Source organism: Macrobrachium nipponense, chromosome 39, assembly GCF_015104395.2.
Source record: "Macrobrachium nipponense isolate FS-2020 chromosome 39, ASM1510439v2, whole genome shotgun sequence".
Taxonomy (NCBI): domain Eukaryota; kingdom Metazoa; phylum Arthropoda; class Malacostraca; order Decapoda; family Palaemonidae; genus Macrobrachium; species Macrobrachium nipponense.
Window position 1 is genome coordinate 18886341 of NC_061099.1, and position 20399 is coordinate 18906739.

Genomic DNA, 20399 nt, shown 5'->3' on the forward strand with positions numbered 1-20399 from the left:
ATTACAATGAGAGAGAGAGAGAGAGAGAGAGAGAGAGAGAGAGAGAGAGAGAGAGAGAGAGAAGAGAGAGAGAGCAGAGAGAGGCGTCTTCCGACGCTCCGAGTAAGGACAGAGAAGTGTTTCGTTTCGTTAAACGGCCTCTGACTCATGCCAGTAAATGTTTTGTTGTTTATTGATACTAATAATATAAGCCTATTTAAAGATACGTTTTACTTTAATTAGTCTATATGATACGTAAATAGTAATCAACTGTTCTTGTAGCCCTCAAGATTTGGCAAAATCGAAGTATCCAAAGAGAGACATTATCCAGTACACTGGAACCTTGACATACGAATTTAATTTGTTCCGTTACCATCGTCATATATCAAAACAGTTGTATCTCAAAGCATTTTTTTTTCCCATTTAAAATAATGTAATATGTATTATGATTAATCCGTTCTAGCGGTATGAAACCACACCTAAACACAGCTAAATTACATATAATATACACAATTTATACACAAATAAACGAGTAATAACAAACATAATGATAAATAACATAGCAATGTGATAAATGATAATAAATGTTAATAAAATCAATTAAAAAAAGAAAGGAATTTTACTTACCACAACGAAAGATGACGTGAGGCCAGCAGGGGGAAGAGGTAGGGAAGGGTGGCAGGGAACGATTTGTTCTCTTTTTATTTACGTATGTACACTAATAACTACGTAATAAACACAAAATGAAAATAACATGCGAAACTAATTTTTTATTTTTTTATTTTAATCAGTTTGTAGTTTAGAAATAATGGTTGATGCCTTTGGAAGGTTTTATGCTTTGCTATAATTTCATGTTTTGCTTCCATCGAAATCATTTTCTTGGGTTTTTTTTCTTATCACCTGCTTTGTCTTTAGCTTTGAGACCATGGTTAATAATAAAATAGACAAAATAACACGAAAAATAGGCGCAAATACAACGAACTAAACAACGACGTGTTAACATGCAGCACAACAAACAAACAGACTGAACGCCATTTATCGGTCGCCTATACAACTAACACTCATCGCAAAATCGTATCTCAAATATTTCGTTGTACAGTAGACCCTTGACTCACGAACGCATTGACCCACGTACAACTCGATCCCCGACCAAAATTATAGGTAAAATTTCACCCTTGACCTACGAACTAACTTTGAGATACGAACAAAAAAAAAATGCGGAAAATAAAAATTCTGTTTGGGTCATGAACTAATTTTGAGACATGAACATTTGAAAAATGCTGGAAATTTCTGGAAAATAACAATTCACTTTGTTTCACAAACTAATTTTTTAGACACAAACATTTGAAAAATGCGCGAAATCGCCCAGCACACGTGAGAGCGTTTGAGTTGCCATGGGAACAGCCATCCTCCAGCCGCCCACGCACGGCGTCACCCACGCATCGCTCTTTGTCTCATCTCATTGTGTACAAGACGTTCGTCAATTCGCTTAGCATTTTGTTTTTTGCGCTAAAACTTGTGATTTTCTTCATAACTGTGCCTAAGAAAGTGAAGAGTGGTGGTGAAAGTAAGAAAGTGAAGAGTGATGGTGAGAAGAGGGTGCAGAGGAAGATAACCATTGAAATAAAGAAAGAAATTATAGAAAAGTTTGAAAACGTGGTGTTCGCGTGACCGATATCGCAAGTGAGTACAAGATGGCCAGTCGACAATTTCGACAATTTGAAAAACAAGGATGCCATTAAAGAAGCAAATGTTGCGAAGGGAGTGACAGTACTAACCAAGATGAGATCGCAAACCCTCGAAGAGGCAGAAAAAATAATTTTGAAGTGGGTACATGAGAAACAGATGGCAGGTGATAGTGTAAACGAGCCGATCATCTGCGAGAAAGCTCGGCAAGTGTATCAGAGTTACGTACCGCACATTAAATTCTGCGTGGCGGAAACTTTGGCCCCAGTTGCGTAACTGTCCGTGACTTTGAGGGCTTCGATGCAGAGATTGTGCAAGAAATTGTGTCCATGGGCAACAGTATGGGTCTACAAGTCAACGACGAAGATGTTGAAGAATTGGTCGCTGAACATTCAGAAGATTTGACTGCGGACGAACTTGTTCAACTCCACAAAGAGCAGCAGGAGCAACTTGCTCGGGAGCAATCAACTGACGAAGAGGAGGCTGGGGAGGAAGTTACAGATGTCAGCAGTGATGTGATAAAAAAGCCACATTGGAAAAGTGGAAATGATGTCCAGTGCTTCCTTGAATTGTATCATCCGGACAAAATTGTTATGAACAGGATCGTGAATATGCTCAATGAAAATTTAATGAGCCATTCAGAAAAGTTATGCAAGGAAGGAAAAGGCAACAGACATTGGATAAGTTTGTGATTAAACGTTCACCAAAAAAACCTAGAAGAGTTGAATCTCCGGAACGAGATCTCCCTGACCTGGATGGGGGAGGTCTCTTCCGCACAATAACCTCCTCCCCACCCACCACCCTCCTCTTCTCTTGTCCGTCAAGCCAGAAGTCTCGCCAGTCATAGTAAGTGTTCACTTTACAAACGTTTTTATAGTGTTAGTTTACCATTTTAAATTATATTATTAGATATATTAAGGTTTTTTACACTGACTTTTACATTATCTGTGTAAAATAAGGCAAAATATACATAATATATATTGGTTCGTAGGGGTCGAGAACCAATTAATATTATTCCCATTAAACCTTATGGGGAAATTAGCTCCGAGTCACGAACAATTTGGAACACGACCAAGGTCTAGGAACGGATTGTGTTCGTGAGTCAAGGGTCTACTGTATATCAAAGCTGAAATTTTCGCAAAATTTTCTGTTGTATCTCAAAACATTCGTATATTAGGGCAAGGTCGTATGTCAAAGTTCCAGTGTAATTTGATCAGAGAGAGAGAGAGAGAGAGTAGAGAGAGAGAGAGAGAAGAGAGAGACGAGAAGAGGAAGAGAGAGAGAGAGAGAGAGAGAGAGAGAGAGAGAGAGAGAGAGACGCCTTGGCAACAATGGTCACCGTCTCGGGGATTGACGTAACATTTATTTTCTGAACAGATAGGACAGAGAAGTGTTCGTTTCATTAAACGGCCTCTGACTCATAGCAGGAAATGTTTTGTTGATACTAATATATAAGCCTATTTAAAGATACGTTTACTTTAATTAGTCTATATGATACGTAAATAGTAATCAGAATTCTTGTAGCCCTCAAGATTTGGCAAAATCACTCCAGGTTGTACATAAAACTTCAAGAATGTAGTGTCACCAGAGGATTACAATAGTTTTTACCTTCAAGAACCAGCATTCTTTTATGAAAATAACTCCAGGTTGTACATAAAACTACAGGAAACAACATGTAGTGTAACCAAATAAAGGATTACAAGTAAGGTTTTATAACTTTTTATTAGTTTAAGACATATTTCCAAGCGTCGTTCCGGCTTACGACGATTTTCGGCTTACAACGCGTCTCAAGAACGGAACCCCCGTTGTAACCCGGGGACTGCCTGTATCTCTATTTTCTCGTAAGGAAATATTCAATGCTTTCTTACTGTGAAGAAGCACTCAAGCTTACTGGCTTCCTCCTATTGATCAAAGCTTTTAAGTATAAATTTTGTTTAGCCATTTTTTTCACAATGACAATTATTTCAAGTAAATTGTATTTTTCCTAACAATACAAACCCGAGGTTCTTTACATTATGAATTACTTTTAGCGAAGGCTGGAAAATGTCCACTGAACTTTCAAACAAGGTGGTTAGACAGTAAACTACCTGTCTGGGAGTTCCCTCCCAACCAGACAAACATTCAAATATGCTTTTGGACCAGGTGTCAGATTGAGGGGTATCATGAGGTGGGCATAAGTGTAAACTAAAGGACCTTAGATTTGTTAGTTAGGAAAAATACAATTTACTTAAAAAAAATTGTGATTTGTTCCTACACAATATAACAACCATTGGTCTTTTAGATTAGGAAGACTCACTTATTGGAGGGAGGAATCTGAACGAGTCTCTATGAACTGAAGGGAGTTTGCCACACTTGGGTTCTCTTCCTGTTCAATAGAGTGAAGATGGAAACCAAGCCTCTAACAAACCGATCAGATTATAGGAACTGCGAGATCAATAGTCAGACTTCTGGGCCATTCCAGATGAGGGAGAAATACTTAACCTTATATGAAAGAGGTATAAGGAACCTTAATGTCGGAGACAAGGCAAATAGTACAATCATTGGGTTTGTCTTATGCCATGGCCTCCTTCTCCCCTTTGCTAGGGGAAGGAGAGGATTATATTCTATAATCTAATCAAAGAAAATGACTGCGAGCTCAATGAATAGACTTACCTGCACCAGCTGCCAGTTAACATGTAACAGCTCATCACTGCCTGAAAGAAGAGCGGGATGATATGAGAAGGAAAGCCAGTCCCCTTCGCAATTACATTCGCATTTATCACTATCACTGTACATCTTGGGTAAGACGCAACTTTGTCCTACATTAAAGCTGGGTAAGCTACACAATTTGAGCAGTCACCACAGGATATATCTATATATGTAAAAAATGTCCAAGGACTTATGGACAATATCCCAAAGGTAGACTACACCCCCACTTTCAGTAACAGGAACCAACAGGTTCTTATGGAATGCGAGGGAAGGACCAATGCCTCTTGCTTAAGGAGCTCTCGGATGAAAGGTACCAGTGTTGTCTTCGCCCACGGCAGAGTACTCTCTCCTGATCATCTCATGAAGCCAGAAAGAAATGATGTTCTTGGATACTTCTTTCTTGGAAACACCATTACTAATGAAGTCGCTGACACGAAGGCCGGAGATGTTGACTCCTCTTCAGATAACGCTGCAGCAGTCTTAATGACAAAGTAGCATCTCGTCTGGGTAATTACCAACAAAGTCCTCTAGGGAGGGGAACATAAAGAACTCAAAGCCTATTGTCAGGGACCCATGGGTTCCAAATCTTCGCTATGAAGTCCATGATGAAATTGAACATTACCGATCCCCATCCCCTCAGGTGTTTCACATCAAAGGAAGTCCATGTAGTTCTCAAACACACTGCTGATGCCAGGGTAAGCAGGAAAATGGTCGAGGGTCCGATCCCTATCTAACAACTCTCGTAAAGGCTCCCACACAGGAGGCCTGAGATCCCTGGGTGGGCATCATGACCTTTTGAAGCTTCTCATGAGCAAAGATATCTCCAAGGAGTTGGTTATAAATGCCTTTCAGCTTCAAGACTAGGCCTAGTGCACACCTATAGCCTTTTACAAATGAAACAGAGAGAAGCTTCTCAGTGAAGAAAGACAAGGAAGTTCATGACCTGCTGAAGAGTAGCTCTGTCAGAAGAGACCCCCATCTATGACACCAACCAAGAAGACTGCCACTTTCCCTGGTATGTCACTGCAGAGGACTGCCTGAGCCATCCTGCCATCTCTGTCAACTGCTCTACGAGAAAAGCCTCTTGCTCGCACGAGATGGTGGATACCTCCAGCCGTGAAGACACAGGGACTGCACTGCCTTGATGTAGCACTATGTGGGGTTGACATGGAAGGTTGGGCCAGGGAGGAATCTCTCTTGGTGCTCTGTGAGATGAGCTAGCAGATCGGGATACCAAACAGACTGAGGACATTTGGGAGCCACCAGAATCACCCTTAGATTTAAAGTGATCAACGCTCGGTTAACACCCTACAAATTAGAGAAAAGAGATAAGACGTATACATCGAGGTTGTCCCTCGAGTGTTGGAAAGCATTATCTGCAATGGCCCATGGGTCTGGCAATAAGGGGGCCTGGCACTAAGAACAGAAGATTAGTAGCTACCTGTTGTGCCAGGTTGTGAACAGATCTACAACTGCTCACCCCCTAAGTCATACAGCCTTTTTGTAATATCTGCCTGAAGGGACCACTCTGTCCCTATCACCTGATTCTGCCTGGAATGTATCTGCCCGACAGCTCTACCAAGTGAGCCACTGCCCACTCGTACACCTGCACTGCCAACTGATTGAGCGGGAAGGATACGAGATACCCTGCTTGTTGACGTTTGCCTACCATGGTGTTGTCGCTCATCAGCACCACAGGAGTGTCCCATCACTCTATCTGTAAAACTCTTGGAGAGGTTAAAAAGGCCACCTCGAGTTCCAAGATATTGATGTGAAGGTGCTTGTTGTGTCAGTTTCACACCCCTGAAGTCAGCAACTCCAGGTGTATACTCCAGTCAGTGTGTCCTATTAAGAGGTTCCTGTTGTCCAGCCACCAGTGCCAATCCTCCCTCACCTCCTCCAAGAGGGGGATGGGAAAGGATTGAGTCTCAAAACTGGGACCAAGACTCCTTCAGTCCCCACTGGAGAGAATGAAGGTCAAGCACCCCATGAGGGACCAGCTTCTCCAAGGATGACCAATCACGACTTGCCATTGTCGAGGTGGCTACACCTGTAGACATTAACGGCCGTGCTGCCATCCTGAACCTGCTGATAAGAGTGAGGGCAAGACTCTTGCTGTTACTGCATCTATCCGCATGCCCAAGTGCGTTATCCTCTGTCTGTGGATGAGATCTGATTTCTTGAGGGTTATCACAATCCCTAGACTGCGGCAAAAATAGAGAAGTCAATCTCTGTCCTGTAGCAACTGCAAGCGAGAACCCACTAAGACAAGCCAGTCATCAAGATACCTTAACAGATATTTCCCCTGCAAATGGGCCCAAGCTAAAACTAGGGTAAACACTCTTACTGTCTCCCAGAAGACAAAGCGAAGGTACTTGTGGGAGGACAGGTGGATGGGTATTTGAAAATGCACATCCTTCAAGTCCACTGTAGTATTAAGTCGTTCTACCTGATGAAAGCGAGCATGGAGCGTGCCATTTCCATCGTGAACAGTCTGGCAAATGAAACTGTTCAGGGGAGAAAAGGTCTGACAGTCAATGAAAGGTGTTGATACTCCTAGGTACAGCAACACACCAAGAAGATAAAGTAATGACTGATCTGGATCAACCAATACAAAGTCCAAAACTCAGATCATGAAGGATTCAAACTCGTCAATAGATGCTGAATGATTGCGCATCCAAGATGGAGTCATTATATGACAACCACCTTTTGAAGGGTGACGAGAGCGAAAGATGCAAATCGTCTATCTCTTTGCCAATGCTGGGGAGAGATGAGATGCGGTCATGGTAAACAAAACCGTGATTATTCTTGATAGGTATATGCACTCTAGAGGAATCAAATGCAGTCTAGAGACTGAGTTTCTCATCAGTAGTTGAATCTCAGCTAAGGCAAAACAATACTACTTTAATGAAAGACTAAGGCGAATGTGGACCTACATCTTCACAGTTGAATTGGAGAGAAGTGAACTCTCACGATTCTGATCATACAAAGTCCCTTCAATGACACCAACCATTGAAGACGGCTCTAATCCCTGGCATGTTAAGGACTGAAGTAGTTAATCCTTGAATGCCTTATGAATTAGAAAATTGTATATTAGAAGACAAAACTCAAATTGTCTGATGAAAATAATTCCGAGTCATCAAAGCAGCCGATGGGTCAGGTCAGGGTTGATGGAGAAGAAGACTAACTTCTGTTATACCATGGGGTAAACAAAAAGATAATAAGGAGTTATGAGACATCTGTCTGAAAATTCTTGCAATGGCAAATGTGTAGCACAAGACATGAACCTTACGTGACAATTCTGAGCCAACCAGAGACCTGAATGTGATAGACAGGCAGAGATTAGAATTAATAGTTAACCCTCGACTAAGGAGAAACAATACTAAGATGAACAAAATCTCGGAGAGAAGGTAAAACTATGCCCCTCACTACTTTGTATATTGAGTTGCCTGTTAGTGCATTCCATGCTGGAATGCATTCAGCTTAGAACTATCAAGTGCAATACAGGTACACCTGTTTGTTAATCGAAACGAGAGGGAAAGAAACCCTCTTTTTCGGTGAGAATGCCAACCCTGTGGTGCTGTTGGTAAACAATACCATCACTCGTCTCAAAATTAAAACCAGAGTTTCAGGTTAATTAAGAGAAGGCACTATTCGTCTCAAGTCACATACCAGAACTAACTTACAGGTATGAACCTAATACGTACTCAGATGGTGCAACTGTTAACAGACGCATGTCGTGAGGAAAATAAACTAGTATATTCATAGGTTCCTGTTAATCGAGCACCAGCCTAATTCGTCTTCATTCGAGAGTCAGGAATAAGGACTGGAAGCAGACCACTTTCGTTCTCTAATGAAGAGAGCAAACATGAACCTGCCCCGATGGGGGCCTTCTACAAAAATAACAGGACATCGAAGACGACTAGTTCATGCCTAAATGGTTGTTCCCAAAACAGGAGCATCATAGAGGTGGTGGTAAAATTTCTTGGTGCTATCCATCGTCGTGAACCGATTAAACTCATGTTTGGCGAGATCCTACGACTGAACCAGGAACAGCCTTGTATTCGAACTCTGGGGAGATCCTGTACAGTTCCTCTTGTTCCCTTACTTTGTATACACCATGTATATGGCCTCGAGCTGAAAACAAAATTTACTATCATTATAAGAGCAAAATGGAGTGTTTACATCCCGGCAGGTGGGTCTACTCCCCTACCAGATGGTAATTACTGCCTAACCACCATGTTCAAGAATTTAACGGCCGTGTTCCAACTTTGCTGTAAAGTAATTCCTAATGTGAAGGACTGAGGATTTGTATAGTGTAGAGACAATGGAATGTTTACATCCAGTTGGAAGGGCTCCCAACTATCAAATGGGTAGTTAACTGCCTAACCACCTTTTTTGATATTTCAATGGGCATTTTCCAGCCTTGGCTGAAAGGAATTCCTAATGTAAGGACTGGTGGTTTGTAAATCGTTTAGGAACAAACAGATTTCCAGATGCAGGTGACTTTAAATACAATGAAACCCAAATTATACAATCTACTAAAGTTCAAAACAGCACCTGCAAAAAACTTTGGACAGCAATATTTTAAATAAATTTAAGTTAAAAATTAATATACTATAAATTACAGGTTTATTATTTTCTTGTTTCTTTATGCCTATTTATCAAGTACAGGGTGGAAATTACCATGTAAACACCTAAGCACATTCCTTCAACCATAAACTGAAAATTCCTTATCAAATGGGGTCTTTTGGCATAATTGCTTGTCATAGCCACCAATATAATTAAAAACATGCATTATAATTTCAGTAAATATTCCACCATCACTGACCATTTGGGAGAGTGATACTCATTAAAAGATCCACTCCTGAAACATTTCTGGAACTGTTAAACCAAAAATACAACTTGCCCTCTAATACCAGTCTTCCCATCTGACATTTATTAAAACTTCTCGCAGCTTCCTTGCACTTTAAATTTAGAAATTCTGTATGTAGCTAATCCAATTATGCACTTACAACATAAGCACCTCTTGGCTCATGGAATTTCAGTATTTAAAGTCTATCTACATAAATCCCAGTTATTTTGGTACTAAAATAGCTTTACCAGACCACTGAGCTGATGATTAGCTCTCACAGGGATGGTTCATGAAATTATCCCATTTTTACTTGTTCAAAATGAGAATATTGCATTTTTATTTTTAACCTACATAGTATATCCTACAATAATAAATGTGAAACACCAATGAAAAGCTTTATACTGTACATGCAAAGTCGCATACAAAATCACTGCTAAACATTACCTGCTCTGTGAAGAGAACTGTCTGGTTGCAGCTGCTCTGGCAACAAGAGACTGTTTCAACAAATCGGGTTTCAGAGGGCCAGTTGATCCTTTAGTGGGGATGGGCCGATTTCCCACATCTCCCAAAGCAGCTCTTCGTAAAACTGGACCTTGAAGGACTTTTGCAGCAACTTTTCTAGGGCCATTCTCATCATTTCTGAGAATCTGAAAATAAAATTCATGATTAAGACATCAAATAAAACTTAGACCCTCTTGAAAATAATTTCTGGGGGGTTAAAGTTGTAATTTGATACCTACTAGTATATGTATACCACAGTATACTACATACGCGGAAATAAGTCACCTACTCTCATCCATCACCGACTTTATTCTATCACAGAATAATAGTGAGAAAAAAAGTCAGATCAGATGTTGGAAAATGACATAATAAAATAAGATTTTATGTAAACTTACCAAGTAGCTATAGTTTCTAACCATTAGCAGCTAGAATTTTGAAAATTCGCGACACTGCTATATTGTTTTGGCTAGGCAACACCCCCCGCCCACTACCAGGGGAAAGAGGAACCAACTCAGCACTGATTTTCAGTTGTTTATGCCCTATTATCCATAAGAGGGAAGGTGGAAGGGCTTTGATCATGTAACTAGTTGGCAAGCATACATAAAATCTTATAAAAATGTCATCCCACTCCTTACACTCAAACACAGGCAAGGTCTCTCATACACTCCTGACCTCTCCACTTACTGCACCTCATGTGTGCATCATAGCACATCTTGGTCACTCTAGTCTTGCAGCCCTCGCTACAATAGCAAAGACTGGAAGCACTAGAGTCCGACATACTAATACTCAGAGCTAAGAGAAGAGAAAAACTAATATAGGTAAAGCAAACCAATATAATGCAACAGACAAAAACAGATTAAAGCAGGTACATCAGCTTCAACAAGAAACTGAGAAAGAGGCGAACATAAACTCGGGAGCACTAGACGATGTCTTGTTGGTTGCGTGGCATAAGTTAGCTTAATACATTACCCTTAAAAAAAATAAATAAATGGTTGGTAAAAATATAGTATGTGAAGATTACATATGTACAATATCTCTCTCTTCTTTCCCTCTTCCGACCGATTTATTTTTAAAAGTCTTCCCAACCACTTATAAGAAATTCTTTATTCAGTCTCAATCTGTTCAGAAATTCCTTCTCATGAACAAACAGCGCTTTTTATTTGGACTAGAGAAGCATGGTCTTTACATAAGTATTAAGCTAACTTTTAAATGAAAATCACAATGTCCTAAATTGTATTTTTCCTAACTATACAAACCAGAGGTCCTTTAACCCTTAAACGCCGAGCCAGTATTTCTGAAAGTGTCTCCCGTATGCCGGCGGCGTTCGCGAGTGAGCGTCAAAGCAGAATTTTTTTTTTTTTCCTTTATTCCCAACACGCTTAATTTTCAAGATTAAGAGTTCATTTTTGGCTCCTTTTTTTTGTCATTGCCTGAAGTTTAGTATGCAACCATCAGAAATGAAAAAAATATCATCATCATATATAAATATTGGGATATATGACACTGGGGGCAAAAAAACAAAAAAAATTTCAAATATAATTGTATACAATCGCTGCTGTGAGCAAAACGGTTAGAGCTAATGAGTTAATTATTTTTTGTTGTATTATACACTAAATTGCAATCATTTTGGTATATAACAAATTGTAAAACGATCAAAGCAACACAGAAAATATCACAATATGATGCATGAATATGATATTGTTATAATACAATAAAGTTTCATACATACTTACCTGGCAGATATATACATAGCTAAGACTCCGTCGTCCCCGACAGAAATTCAAATTTCGCGGCACACGCTGCAAGCAGGTAGGCAGGTGATCTACCGTCCTGCCCTGGGTGGCTAGGATTAAGAACCATTCCCGTTTTCTATCATATTTTTTTTCTCTTCCACCTGTCTCCTGCGGGGAGGATGGGTGGGCCATAATCGTATATATCTGCCAGGTAAGTATGTAGAAACTTTATTGATTATAAACAATATCATTTTCATACAATGAACATTACCTGTCCAGATATATACATAGCTGATTGACACCCTTTGGTGGAGGGTAAGAGACAGCTAACATGGAATAGACAGGTAAACAACATATGTTGTAGGTATAAATAACCTTGGTTCCTATCTGATAGGTGGTAGACTTCGTGGGCTGTTGCCCGGTAGTCTGCATCACCTCAAGACTTTAGCGAAATATGTGATCTATGGCTAAGAGTTCTTGTGGGTCTGCCGATTGGGGTATGAACCGCTTACTCGGCAGAGCCCCTGAAAGGACTTTGTCAATGGGTACTGGACCACTTCTATGACAATACACCTTATGAAGGAGCGCAACACTGATCCCGATCACCTGATCCTAACACGAGGGTTTGCGCTCAAATTGAAAAGTTGAGGATCAGTGTCGGCTCTTATCCCAGTAACGTATCCGCAGAGAAAAAGAAAACGTATAAACCAAAAGAGAAGGAAAAATCTCTCGTAGCGTTTAACTTGACCTCCTCCTTTGTGTAATGAGAAGTCCACACAGAGTCGCCTCTACCGTACAACACAGCTAATATGTCTTATATGACATATTGTTATGTAAAGAACAAGAATTTGCAAAAGCGCGCACTTCCTGCGCTTTTAATTCTCAGCTGTTTGAAGGAATCAAGTCACTTATGAAGTGCTTAGGAGATCATGTTTCAAAGAAGACCAGGGCTTTCTTGAAATGGATCTCTCCCGACTGAAGCCTGAAGCCTGGCAGGAACCTCGCGCCTGGCTGGTGCTTCGCTCTTGGTTGGCGCCTAGCGCTTGTCTGGTACCTTTCGCTTGACTGGCGCCTCGCGCCTTAGCTGGAGATTCGCGCCTAGAGCCTGGCTGGCGTCTCGCGCCAGGTTGGCGCTTTGTGCCTGCCTGGCACCTCGCGCCTGGCTGGCGCCTTGCGCCTGCCTGGAGCTTCGCGGCTGGCTTGTACCTCGCTCCTGCCTGGCGCCTCGCGCCTGGTTGGCTACTCCCCACTCTCCGGAGCTTCGAGCTTGGTAGAGTCTCAAGGATGTCTGGCAATGTCCACATCGGACACTCTCATCTGTCCTATATGTTCGCATCTAGCGCATCTGTGTCAGTAGGCCCGGTCTTTCTCCCAATCAGACAAAGACTGTTCTGGGGGCTGTCTGCCTCTGGCGTTTTTTACGCCTGTTTTAGCCTAAGGCTCCTGGTTGGCGCTACATTGTCCGAAAGTCCTGAACATCCACAATAGTAAATCACAAGACTGGAGAAGGGTGGAAGAAATTCTTCCACTTTGAACTTTGGCCTCTCCAGCAAGGGGAGGCGATTGTAGTCAGCTACATCCAGTATACGATAGGATATCTAACAGTATGAGAGAAGTTTTTCTTCGAGGAGTATCCTTCTTGAGTACTTCCCTTGCTCACGAGATCTCTTCTTACCTGTTGAAGGGGCTTCTCGTTGCAGAATCTTCCCTATCCTTGTCCGAAGGAAGGGAAGAAGCTTGGAAGTCGAAGGATACTCCGAGCTGAAATTGGGAGTACTCCTGATTTCTAGCTCCTTATTGTATCCCTCTGAACACCTTCTGGGAAGCATTTCGAGCGTCATCGCATTCCAAAGACTCTGTAGGCAAACGTTTTAAACCATTCTACTGTAGATGAAAAACGTAAGTACACTGCCTGGACAACGAAACCTCTATCTGAAAACATTGAATCAGGAATAGGGGGTTTTAGTTCTTTTGCCAGACATACTATGCTGGCAAGAACCCATTGCCTAATCTCCATAGAATCTGATGCGAGATTCCAATGCTAAAAAAAAATTCACTTGTCTTCTTGATCGTTTGGGACCAAGAGAAACAAAGAATTCCCTCATAAAAATTTCTCAAAGAAGTTTGTTGATGGAGCAGTTCCACTCTTGTCGGAAACATAGAATCTGTGGCCACAAAAAAGATTCCATTAGAAGTACATGATATCCTACTCTTGTCATATTGAGGTATCGTATAAGATCCCGAAGATCTTAATCCTCTGCTATTTCCAATCCCTTTATAGAGACAGAGTATAGCCTTTTACGTGTTCTTTGATAACAGATATTACAAAGGTGATTCTTCCCTCTGAAAGGGAAGAAAAAACCGCTATGTGGTTCACAGAGGTATCGGAAGAGGACAGTTTCCTCATTCCCTCTAGCACAATCTGCAGCAATTCTATATCTTGTCCATGACTCTTGTCATTTACCTTGAAAAATCCTCTCATTCATGTCCACTTCTGGTCAGTCTGCACGCAGACAGACTCAGAGTGGAGAGGTTGTTAAGGTCCATTAATAGATGCTGATAGAATATTCAGACTGTCTTGGAAAAGACTTCCAAAACATGCTGTGAGAAGAACGTGACCTCTGTGAATCCAACCTCTCTAAGGCCAAAATGAGGCATAAAATATTATCTTCTCTTTCTTTGACGCCCTTTATCTTAAATTCTGCAAATAATTTATATTTAGGGGAAAAAAGACTTAAGTTTATTCCCCTTTCTAAAAAAAATAAAGATGGCGTATATTGCTACCTCTCTTGGTTCGAGGAAAAGGAAGCAGTCTATAGGAAGCCTGTTCGTCTTCTACCTTACTGAGAGATCTATGAAGAAGACTTTTCGCAGGTTCTCACAACTCTTTCCAATAAATGTTAAACATGTTAACAGTTATTATCGTCGATCGAGAAGGATCTCTTTGTTAACGCGAATAGGAGCGAAAAAAGAGATTCTCGATGCTCTTTGCGATATGAGAGTCGTGGAATTGGCCTAAGTGATTAAATGGGCAACGAAATCAGGAACGAATCTTGCCGTTACCGAGCCTGTTGTCCGAGAGGCTACTGGACTCTTAGGTTAATAACTCGTTAAAACGAGAAACTCTTGGATGGTGCTCTTGGCTCACTGCGCCAGGCTGGCGCTTCTGGCGCAAATTTGCGCCAGGCTGGCTCTTCTGGCGCAAATTTGCGCCACAGGCTGGCGCTTCTGGCACAAATTTGCGCCAGGCTGGCACTTCTGGAGCATTGCGCCAGGTTGGCACTTCTGGAGCATTGCGCCAGGTTGGCACTTAATGCGCCAGGCTGGCACTTCCTTTTAATTCTTTTTATGTTATGTGCCAGAACACCTGTGCCTTTATGGTACCCGACATCCTTTCATATGTTAATTCCGTTCTTAGAAGGAAAAAGCTTTATATACGTAGTATAGTCCATTCAGGGAAACAAGTCCTGCCCCAAAGAGAATGTTTCCCATCCGACTCATCCATCTTCTTCTGAGCAGGTACTCTAATAAGCTATGCTTTCGTAAGCCTGAGAGCATTATATAATATAATGTTCTGCTGCGATAGAATCCTTTAATAATGTTACCTACGGTAAACAGCAATGAAAGATGGTCTATCTCTCTTATTGAAAGCTTCTTAGCAAAAGGCATACAATATTTTATTAATGTTAGCTTAACTATCCCCTCAATCCGAGGTTAAGACCGCGATTGTAGTGGAGAGATACGGATAGTTATTCCATCCCGCAGGAGAGAGATACGCCAGACCGCTCATGACTGACACCTACATGGTACTGACAGTAACTGGCGAACTGCGTTGGTCTCAGCCCTCAGGCTCTCAGGAAAGCAGTTCCCCCGTTAGTGCCGTCTTGGCCTTACTCCTTCCAGAGTTTTTGGCCCAGCCTGACTCCCACATTTAATATGAAAACATTTTCCAACAAAATTGCATTTTTCCTAACTATACAAACCTGAGGTCCTTTTACAATAGGAAGGTACTAGCGGCAGCTGGATAGGTCGTAAGCTTTCGAACAAGGGGTTCGGTAGTTAACGCTTGTCCGACAGGCGCGCGCGACTGGGTAATAAACAAATCATCTTTTGCTTTTGGCCCAGCAAAAACTGCAGAGTAGGGGTGGCATGAGGTGGGGCTATGTGTAAAAGGACCTCAGTTTTATATAGTTGGAAAAATGCAATTTTGGACAAATTGTCATTTGTTCCGACACGGCATACAAACCTTCGGTCCTTTTACAATAGGAAGACTCACTTCTTGGTGGGAGGAATCTGAGTCTTTTGTGAACAGACTGGTGTTCGCAACAACCTTGGAATGCCTCCCTGGTCGTAAGAGCGAGAGGGATCCAAGCCTCTGTCCGATTGATCGGGTGTGCACCGCAGTATCAATGGTCAGACCTCTGGACCAAGTACTAAGAGAGAGGCAAGCGTATCTCTTCGTACCAGCAAACAAGAACAAGTTCCTATTTGCAAGAGGCAACATAAAGTTATGGTTTGTCTCTTGTTGGCATCCACTTCCCCCCCCTTGTAGGAGGAAGTGGTGGATATTCGCTCCCATCCCTAGTGAAAGGGATAGGATGGGCTCTGTCGAGTAGCTCACCGGCATCTCGTCCTTATCCAGCAGGTGATGACCGTATCCTCTACCCACAGGTAGAGGGGGAGAAAAAGATAGGAAGAGAAGCCAGTCACTCTTCATCTTCACTTATCTATTCTTACAGTCACACCAGGACTCGATGCTGTTCAGCCTGCTAGGGTCTGGGTTAGCTAGACAACGTGTTGAGCAGCCACCACGGGTCCTAAGGAAAACGATCCAAGGACCTGTGGGCAATATCCAAAAGGTAGAAAGGAGGTGCCGGTGGTCTGGTTGTACCAGACCCCTGCCTTCAGTACCTGCGCCACGGAGAAGTTCTTGTGTAACTCGAGGGAGTGTACTTCTAGGTCTCTTGGTGCTGACGAAGAGTCTTCAACACTCAGCCTGGGATGTCGAGTTTCTTCAGAAAGCGCGGTCGCGCTTTCACAGGACAAAGCAGCATCTCCTTCGCATCGAAGGCGGTGAAGTCCATTAGGGAGGGGATTGTGAAAGGACTCTAACCGATCGTCAGGAACCGAAGGGTTCAGAGTCTTCGCTACGAATTCGGTACGAAATCGAGCGTCACGAATCCCCATCCCCTGGATGCTTGACTTCGCAGGAAAAGTCATGCAATTACCTCAGAGGAAAGAAGGGAATGGTCGTATGACCTATCCCTCTTCTCAACTTCGTGATGTCCTGTACCCATACTGGTCTATCCGTCTGCAGCGAAGTTGTTGTTCTCGGTAGTGGATAGGACACCGACACTCAATGTTGGGTGTCGATGGTATGGGTACTGTGACAAGCCGTTAGGACGAAGAAAATTGATTGTTATGGAACAACCGAACTAAGTCCACAGCGAAGTTCGTAACAGACTTGGGCGCTCCGACAGCTGCCAACTGACTGCGTTCGGTAGGAGGCAAGTTGTCCAAGCACCCGAGCAAGTCACGTGACCTTCGCCTTAAAAGGGTTATGCCAAGAGACTAAACAAATAATTTGTTCGTCACCGATGCCAGAAGGCAAGGTGATGACTTCTCTTAAGGCATGTGCCCAACAGGCGAAAGTCACTTGCCTTCTAGAGACCGAGGTCCTTGATGGCAAGATAAACTCATAGTATAGTTGATTCTCGGCTAAGGAGAAACACACTATGTGTCGTTGAAGACGAAGTGTACAGAAAATGCAACCTACGCTTCACAGCTGAACCGAGAGAAGGATTCTCAAGATTCTGAACCTGTGCTACAAAGACTGAGAACGCTAACCGCTATTCATTGCTGTCCGGTGAGGATCGTAGTTGCAATAAAAGCGGAGCGCTTTTCAGTAATGAAGACATGGAAATACTGCCTGAAGAACTGCTTCTCATGGGCTGAACATTTGGAAGTAGAGCTGTCAGTCGGAGAGTAGTCGATGTCTTCTGACATATCTGTTAATTCGGGCGAGCAATGAATAATTGCACACCTACGAAATACGAGATATTTTGAAGACAAACTCAGATGTCTGCAAAAATCATTCGCATTATCGCGGTGCGATGCAGCGGTTGACTAGTACAGACTTCTGTTACCGTGCGGTAAAACAGAAAGATGAAAGAGTCCAAGAGATATCTCTGTTTGAAAATTCTCGCAATGTCGAAGGCGATGAAATCGAGCGTCACAGCAGTAGATGGTCCTTCATTATTGCGAGAATCCCCGTTAATCAGAGACCTAAGTCCATGATTGTTGGGCAGAGATACGGTTCGGTAGTCAATCAAACCAGGGGAGAGAGAGACGTAACCAACCGTGCATCTCCGAGACCTAGCTGATACTGAGCCGCTATCAGGCAGTTCAATACGCAGTAGTCTCTCCGGTGACTCGTCATCCTGAGTTGCCAGGTAATCCATTATTCCACGAAGGAATGCGTTCGGCTAGAACCATCGAGCATAAAGAATACGCTCGAGCAATTATATTTAACCGAAACGGATTTCGGTAAATACAAAAGCTGATTTGGTGTTGTCATGACAATACCCAAGTATCTAAAATCGAAACTGATAACTGCTGGGAGGTTGCAGGCAACCCCGAGTTACAGTTCAATTAAGATACAATTCGTCTCGGTCACAAACCGTAGAGTTAACTACGGTATGCGCCTACCCCCCGGACAATTCAACTGTTAAAAGAATCATGTCGCGAGGGTAATATACGTAGTATATTTGTAGGTTCTGTACCACGACCTCCATCCTAAATTCTTTTCCCCTCGAGGAATGAGAATAGGATTGGAGATCGACCACCTTCGTTCTCTAGTCAAGAGAGCGAAGGAGAAGTCTTTCCCAAAGGAAAGCTTCAATGTGAACAGAATACCGAAGACGATAGTTCAGCCAAACTGGAAGTTCCCGTTCCCGGCCGTTCTTCTCTATTCCAGGTTAAACGCCTACTGTGAGATACTCTTCTTTCAGCAGCAGTCTTCTTCCAAATGCTAGAAATTACAGGAATTCGAGCATAAGCGAGGTTCCCGATTATCGTGTAACAATTATCGGGGATTCTCGCTCACTTTGGACCGTGGTCTCGCCTAAGTGTTTGGAGATCGTAAAAAACAAAAACTCGAACACACTGAGTGCGCTAGAAATTCCGTAGAATTCTAAGCACTCTGCGAAACCCCCCACCGAATTCGTCAAACGATATCGGCTGGTGGTCCTCTCGATTCCCGTAGGAATCGAGAAAGGGGCAGGATCCCTCCTCAACAACCCAAACCGGGGCTTACGTCAGGTAGGACCCGAAGGTCCCCCCGGTAGCGCAGCCCCTAACGTGGGATCTTACAGAGAAATCTCTGTAGGATCCCTCCCCTTTCCCTCGTAGCCGTAAGGAGAGAGGGAATGGGGGTGGGGGAGGAAGGTTGGATACTGGCTCGCCTTCCCAGCGGAACTAGCAGTTGGAGAAGGAAAGGACAGCCATCGCCTTACGGCGATGGCCTCTCAGAGCCTGGGAAAACGTATCGTAAGGAGAAAACGTTCCCCCGAGGAGGGTTACGAACTCATACTGTAGGTAAGGGTCTGCCGCCACTGTGAACGTCGTCTGGGTGGGGCTGATCGACACCTGACAGGAGAGACCGTACTACCGTCCTCCGACTCATTCCAGTCCTCGTCGAGGTCGAAACCCCAGGAGGACCGAAGGGGTATTCAAATACGGTGTCCGAAGACACGTAGAAACGCCTCTGTCGCAGTAGAGGAAGTGAAGTAGCTTGTTTGACCGGCCAGAACTGAGAGAGCCTTCTTGTCCGAGACGAGAGACTACCTGGTTCAACACAGTCGGCAAGCTCCGATCGCGGCAGACCCACCGTCGATTTGGGTTCCCTCTCGGGCCCCAAAACGACTCGAGCCGAGACGTGGCTCTGCTGGTGGGAGCGGCGATCCTTCCCCGAGGTCGTTGTGCTGACGAATCAGCGCCATAACCTCGGCAAAGTTCCTCTAGATCTCGGAAGTCACAGCATCTTGCAGAGTCGGGACCGTTAAGCCCTTCGAACAAGAGCATATTGCCGAGAACCTTCCTCCTAAGACGGGGGAACAGCGACAGCCCTCTCGGTCTTCCCCATCCACTTGCGCATACGTCCTGGCCGGTCCAAGAACCGTGCCTGGCACGTAGGGCGTCGTGGTGGGATCATGAGGGGCGCAGCCCTCACGATCACTCCTCAATACCTCGCTCCTCCCGGTGTAACCCGAGGAGGTTGAAGGTACGGGAGAGGCAGAGCTGACGCTCCCTCGTCGCTCGCTGGCAGAACCAGCAGGCTTGGAGGGCTGCAGGCGATCGTCAACCCGCGGTGGCGATCGAGCTGCAGGCCTGGTCGAACCGTCTCGCTGTGGAGAAACGGCTGGACTGAGCACGAAGCGGCCCCGATCTCGAGTGTCAGAAGAGCTGGTGCTGGTTGCCGTACCCGATCGCTCTCTGTGAGAGCGACGGTCAGGCGACCTGCAGGCTCCACTGTCACAGTGAGACCGGTGCTTGTCCTCACGGCACGTCACGTCGCTGGTTTCCAGCCGTGGCTGGCACCGGCGAACGGGAGGACCTCTTCCCAGCCTCAGCCCGTGGCCGGTCGTGGGACCGTCACGTCCCCCACCCCGGGTAGACAGCTGTTCTCGCCGCGAGAGTGAGAGCTGGTCTGGTGAGAGTCGCGTGAGCGGCTGTCACCAGTCTTCCGCCCGTGCCGTGAACCTGACGCTGAGCGGACTCAGAGGTCTGGTTCCTGGCTGCACGGTCGCTGGTAGGCGAACGTACACTCGGTACCTCCCGCGAACGAGAGGCCGAGACGGACCCTGATGCAGTGGCAGGAGAACCACTGACACCAGGCGAGGAAGAGGAAGTACCGGTGTTAGCCGGTACCCCTCTGGTCCCCGTAGTCTTCTTCTTGC

At 43.9% G+C, this 20399-nt stretch overlaps 1 pseudogene; it reads right to left on the reverse strand.

Moving 5' to 3' along the window:
- The window catches only part of LOC135209980 (G2/mitotic-specific cyclin-B-like), a 46427-nt pseudogene that overhangs the window by 24923 nt on the left and 1105 nt on the right, over nucleotides 1–20399 (reverse strand).